This window comes from Condylura cristata, unplaced genomic scaffold (genome assembly GCF_000260355.1).
Source record: "Condylura cristata isolate star-nosed mole 26May11 unplaced genomic scaffold, ConCri1.0 scaffold00024, whole genome shotgun sequence".
NCBI classification, from domain to species: domain Eukaryota; kingdom Metazoa; phylum Chordata; class Mammalia; order Eulipotyphla; family Talpidae; genus Condylura; species Condylura cristata.
The window spans coordinates 34933469-34940146 of record NW_004567125.1 but is presented as its reverse complement, the minus strand read 5'-3'; the positions used below and the strand labels follow the sequence as shown (position 1 = coordinate 34940146).

Here is a 6678-nt window from a genome sequence, read left to right as displayed (position 1 = left end):
ACTATGGTGGTGGCACAGGGGTGATTTGGTGATGGGAAACCCGTGGGGATTACAATTGAGATAAAAAAAATGTGCAAAATGATGTAAAAATAAACTTTTTAATTAAAAAATGGCAAAACATGTCTTTTATAAGGAGAGTTTTATTTCATTGGTGAATAAAGATAAAAGCCTATTTTCTGTTCACAAATAGAATTTCATATTATTATAGAAGAGGGGCAGCATAACAACAGCTTGGTGTTTTATGAGAAAGCAAAGGAAATCCAATTTTCCTCCATTTTTTAGTGCTCAGATTTTCTTTACAAGGTATATATTACTCTGTTTACTAGCCTTAGTTATGCCCCTCCCATCTTACAAATGAGGTTGAGCTTAAGGAAAACAGTCCCCCCCCAACTCATACTGCTTATAATGGAATCTCACCATTTCAAAAACCTGATGTGTGCAACTATGCTCTGCTAAGCATCAAAATTTTTATACTCAGAAGATACTGCAATGTTTGTACATTGTGCAGTTTTACAAATATGGCATAAAATTTTGCAAGCAGGATGTATGGCAGCATGGTGTTCTATTTATATTCTGGAAAACGTAGAGACCAACACAGAGCCATGAATGATAAACAGTTATGGGTTGAGTTGACCCCTCAACCCATAAATGTGATTCCCAGGACAATACAACTGGTGGCAGCTATGCTATATAGGGCCCCTTACCCCTCAGTACCAACTATTCATTATGTTTTTCTCTTAGTAGATGTTTATACAGGCATGTTACCTGTGCCACCAGACATGCCGCTTCTGAAACCAGAATGCACGACACAGCTGGTATAGTCAATTCACTACTTCAAAATACACAAACACTGAACTCTTGGGAAAGGCATACAATGGAATTATACCTCTTGTGAACCCAGGGTACTGCCCTCAATGCCAGAATGATAACAATACAAACTGATACATTATCTTACCTTCCGAATGGCTCCTCCTCCTGTTACACACTTCAGACTCAACCCTGGGTCCTTTAGTGACCATTTCTTTGTTGTGATCATCAGACTTAGTGGCACTTCCCACACCAGATCTGTCAAGATGGTCATTCCCACAAGCATTTTCTTGCTTGCTTGTAACCCTGTCTCTACTGGCTACCCAACACTCCTATCCTGTGTACCCTAAGTACCAATATTTAATTTTGGATACTCCTCCAAAGTCCTCTGACTCATCTCAAATGAATGTGCTATTTTCCTAATTGCAGTCACATTTGCTGGCATTAGACATGTCATTCAAACTCATATCAATTATGCCAATCAACAAGTATCTATGTTTACTCTAAATACATGCAGCAGATGACTGATATTTTAGATCTTTTCCATAAGACAAACTCCCTGGACCTCATGGCTGATTGGTTTTATTGGCCAGCCAGAGAAAGCCAGGTGCTGCTTTCTGTGTATGTGTAGACAACACTGGCCAGCTGCCATGAATAACTCCTCTGTGAGATATTAAAAATGAACAATCATATGCATTTAACAACAAAATAATCACTAAAGTACAGAGAAGATACCACGCTATAATATATTTTGGCTTGAATTTGAATGCAATTTTTTTAAAGATTATGCATACAGAACTGGGGTACAGCCCAGAGATGCAGGGGCGGTGAGAGGATTCACCAGGGACAGAGTGGAGAGCAGATCAGGCTGACTGACAAGGTACGCTGCTGAGGAGAGCAGCGGGCGGATCAGGAGATGCTGGGCCATGTGGGTCACCTCCGGGGTGGAGATAAAACTCATGCTGACGTGGCTGTAGCTTCTTACTGCTGTGCTTTAACCCACTGCGCCACTAGGGAGGGCCCTTGAATGCTCTTTTAAAGCTTGCCCATTTTAAATATGTCGCCAGTGCTTTTCATGTGGCTTTTTAAACTCATATTTGAATTCATTTAAATGAGATGTATCATAATTCAATCAACAATCAAGAGTGACTTTTAACAAGAAACACCATATTAATGGTGAATAGAACCCAGTTATTTTTCTTGCCCAACTCACCGCAGGCAAGCAAGTTAACAGGACTTATGTCCCATTTCCTTTTGTGCCAGCAGAGAGTCAAACCTCAAAACCCATGAACTTAACTCTTATACAAAATAACAGACCACCTTTATTAACTGAAGTCTGTAGTTCACATTAGAACGTATTCTCTATGTTGTACAGTTCAGTGACTTCATAAATCAAAATGTTATGACCACCATTACAGTATCACACAAATTAGATTCATTACCCAGAAAATTGCCTGTGCTTCACCCATTTATCCCTACTCACCTAAAGTTCACTGTCCCCTCAAGTTACTGCATCCATTAATGTTGGAGACCAGCTCCAACTTTTGAGGTGTCTGCAGGCACACAGGCAGGACCCTAAGATGGGAAGGCGTCAGTGAGCAGAGATTCCGAAAGGGGAGAGAGGAGCAGGCACGAGGAAGACACAGGAGTCAGGATAGGGTGCAAGTCTTCCTGCCATTCCTTCAGCAGGTCTTTATTTATACTGTGTAGCAAGTAGTTAATTGTAATAGTGCATAGGGTGAGTTAATGAGATATCACCATAAACCATTCTCAAGGACAAGGGGGAAAAGCATTCTTCTTTTAACAATTTATGGTATGCTATATGTTTTTGTGATAATTGTCATGTGTATAGCTGTTTAGTTATCACTCAAAGGAAGAGGGGTCTGGGAAAGGGTGAGCTTATTAGCAAAAGGTTGTTAGGGGTCTTGGGGTAGTAATGAATTGTGTTAGCAGTGTTATCAGTGATTGTCTAAAGAAAAGCTAATGGCTAATTTAAGGCTAGCAGAGAGTAGTTAGTGCTTGTTTTAAAAGGAGTAAATTAAGAGAAAGTGTACAGTTGTATATCAAACAACATCTGTGTAGTCAAGGTTAAAATTTGTTCATGAGTACTTATACCCTGGGAGCTTTTTTATTTAAAGAAACCAAGGAAGCTTCCCAGGAGTTTTTATGTCCTGGGGTCTTATCTCTCCTGGGGCTTGCCTTCTGTCTTCTGACAGAGGAATTTCTCCTCCTGGGACAGCTTGCCTGAACCAGACAGCCGCCTGTGTGGCTAAGACAATCCAGTTGTAAACTGAATGTTCCTCAGAATATTTTGATATTATGATTATACAAAAAAGGGAGGTCATAACATAAGTTAGCAGTGGAAAGTCTGATTTTTCAGCTTATCCCGATCTACCCAGAATCTGTCAGACGATAGACGTTGCATAGCTTGTGTCACATTAATATATTATTTTCTCCATAGATTTTCAAAATATGTAATTGTAATCAATAGAGTGTAGACTTCTCAGATGAAAATTTTATATACTTAGCAGTATGCATTTCACATACCTCCATGTCTCTCTTTGACCTCTTTTAAACACTGAATAATATTCCATTGTTTACACGTGTCACTATTGTTTAACCATTCTCCACTAGAGAGGCTCTTGATTGCTTCTAGTTTGAGATAGATAAAAATAAAGCTGGGGCCCTCCCTGGTGGCACAGTGGGTTAAAGCACAGCACTGAGAAGCTAAAAGTCAACTCAGCATGAGTTCAATCCCTGCCCCTGAGGTAACCCACATGCATAGCAGACCTCTCCTGACCCACCTGTTGCTCTTCTCAGCAGTGTGCTTCAATTTGCCTGTTCTGCTCCCCACTCTGTCTCAGGTGACACCTCTCACCACTCCTGCACCTCTGGCCTGTACCCCAGTTCTGTATGCATAAATAAATATTTTTTAAATAAATAAATAAAGCTTCTATACATACTTGTTTCTGAGTTTTTTTGTAAACATATTTTCTGCTTATTTGGGTAAATAGTTGGAGGATGTGCTAGGGCTGTGTTTATTTTTGTAAGAGTGAGACTTACGAAGTATCTGCACCATTTGTGTTCCTACCAGCAATGAATGAGAATTTACTGGTCCAAATGCTCAGAAGAATGTTGTATAAGTCACTAATATTTTGCTTTTATGCATTCTAATAAGTGTATTAAGATATCTCATAGTTTTAAATTCAGTACCTTAATGACATCATATGTCTTGCATACTTGCCATCTATGTTTTCTTGGGTGGCATGTCTGTTCAAATCTTTTACCCATTTTTAAATTGGACTTTTTTCTTACTGTTAAGTTTTTTTTTATTATTATTATCAAAACTTTTATTTATTATGTTAGAAGTTTACAGAAGACATTGCATCCATGAAAGAAGACTAGTATACCATGAAGTAGGAATAGAGAAACACAAATATTCTAGGAAATTGAAACTATGAAAAAAAATTTTTTTTAGCCTTCAAATTTGCTGCCAAAATTTACTGGATTTCCCTGTCATTGTCTTAGAAGGTTTTTTTGTTTGTTTGTTTTATTTTACAACAGTTTATTTTTACATCATTTTGTACTTTTTTTCTCTTACTGTTAAGTTTTTAAAATTTTTTCTAGGCCATCCCAACAAGATGATCCACATGATTGCACTACTGCTCCCAGCTGCTGACCCCAGCAAGACTCCCCAATGCTTCCGTGTCATTGTCTAAGTTCTACTTGTGGGAGCTGTCACTCAGCAAACCAGGTTGACTGAAAGTTGAAGTAACCTTGGGCCCCTCTGCCTGTCTGTGGCTCTATCTCATCAAAAAACATAATGAAGATGCATAATGAAGAAGGAATAGGTTGGAATAAACTTTTGGAATATTAAGATAGTATCCTCTGTAGAGTGGTTAGTGTAGTCCCTCTGGGTTCCTCTAGTTCCTTGGTAGCATTGTCAATATGAGAGAATATATGTCAATTTGTCAATATGAGAGAATATATGTCATTTGTCAATTCGGCATTTGTGTTTTACATCATTACGTGAAACAAAATATTCAACAAAGAAATTATCTTGAATACAAGATTTTATCATATACGTGTTTTGCAAATATTTTTTCCAGTTTGTTTCTTGTCTTTTTATTCTCTTAACAGTGTCTTATGAAGAAGTGGTAACTACTCCAAACTAAAACACTTGTGTACCACAAAAGAAGTAGCCACAAAAACAAAAGACAACCTACAGGTTGAATGAAGATATCGGCACATCACGCGTTCATAAAGGGCTTAATTTTCAAAAAATATAAGGAACTCATAATACTCAACAGCAACAAAAAAACAACCTAATCAAAACACGGACAAAAGACCTACATAGACACTTCTTCAAAGAAAATACTCAAGTGGCCTACAGGCACATGAAAAGAAAATTTAAAGCACTTATTATAAGAGAAAAGCAAATCAAAACCAAAACAAGGTATCACCTCATCCCTATGAAAAATGATCCATAAAAAAAAACGATTGGGAAAAAAAAAAAAACGACTGGAAACAAGAAGTGTTGGTGAATGATGCAAATTGATGCAGCCTCTGTGGAAAATAGAAGTTCCTCCAAAATAAAATCCCAAATGATCTAGCAATATTACTTCCAGGTACTAACCCAATGAATATGAAAACACTAATGGGAAATATGTATTCCTGTGTTCGTAACATTATTTCCTTATAGCCACATCATGGAACCAACCAACCAAATGTAATGCATATCAGATAACTAGGTAAAATTGCGGAATATATACTCAATGGTATACTACTCAGCTATTTAAATAGATGAAATAGTTTCTTTTGGAACAAAATGGATGGCTCTTGAGGTGCATATGCTAAGTGAAATGTCAGAAAGTGAGAAATAACTACCAGAGTGCTTCACTCATTTGTGATATATAAATAAAAGAAAACAAAATGGCAAAACACAACACAATTTGTAGGCTCCAGATGGAATGGAGGAAGGAAAGAGAAGCAGATAAGATAGGGAAGATACTAAGGTATTACCACTGGTGCTTTGGTGGAAGTATGTGGATATATGGAGGTGTAATAGTGTACTTCCAAAATTATACAATACAGATATTTATGTAAATGATTGGCAAATTAATAAAATTTAAGGGGGAAATGTCTTTAGAAAACAAATATTTACCTTAATGAAGTCCACTTCATCAGTCTTTCATGAATCTTTCTTTTGGTTTTGTCTCTTAAATCTCAACATCATACCCACAGTTACCTAGATTTTCTCCTATGTTTTCAGCTATATTTAATAGGTTTGTGTTTTACTTTAGGGTCTGTGATCCTGTTTTAGTTAGTCCTAGTTGTAAGGTCAGTGTCTAGATACATTTCATTGCATGTGGATGTCCAGCTGCTCCAGAACCAGTTGTTGAAAAGACCATCCTTTCTCCATTGACTTAACTTTGATTTGTGTTGTTCTATTTTGAAAATTTTTTTGGTTGCACTGACCTGTTGGTGTGTTCTTCTAGCCAATACCCAATTGTCTTCATTACTGTGGGCTTGTTGTTGAAGTCAGTGTCAATCGTCAAACTTTTTCTTCTACAGTACTATGCTGTAGTACTATGCTGACCCACATTTACTCAATTAAATTTAGGCAGAATCTGATATCGAGGTCTCCTGAATTATATGTATTTTTACCTCTATATCGTATCAACTCCACATATAGAAGCAAATTTAAGGCAAGTCTATCTTGTAATCAGAATAAATTTACAGCTGCCAGCTGTATAGAGTTTATAGTAAATGTTTTTGTTTGTTTTTTAAGATTTATTTATTTATGCATACAGATCTGGAGTACAGGCCAGAGGTGCAGGAGTGGTGAGAGACTTCACCCACGGCAGAGTG

At 37.3% G+C, this 6678-nt stretch overlaps 1 protein-coding gene across 1 annotated transcript in view; it reads left to right on the top strand.

The window, feature by feature from the left end:
- LOC101619472 (zinc finger protein 791-like) overlaps positions 1 to 5237 on the top strand; it is an 82903-nt gene extending 77666 nt beyond the window's left edge. Inside the window, exon 7 of the mRNA XM_012729317.1 lies at positions 4948 to 5237. The gene's annotated coding sequence lies outside the window, so the exon portion shown is untranslated. The remainder of the gene's footprint in view (positions 1 to 4947) is intronic.
- The last annotated feature ends 1441 nt before the right edge of the window (positions 5238 to 6678 follow it).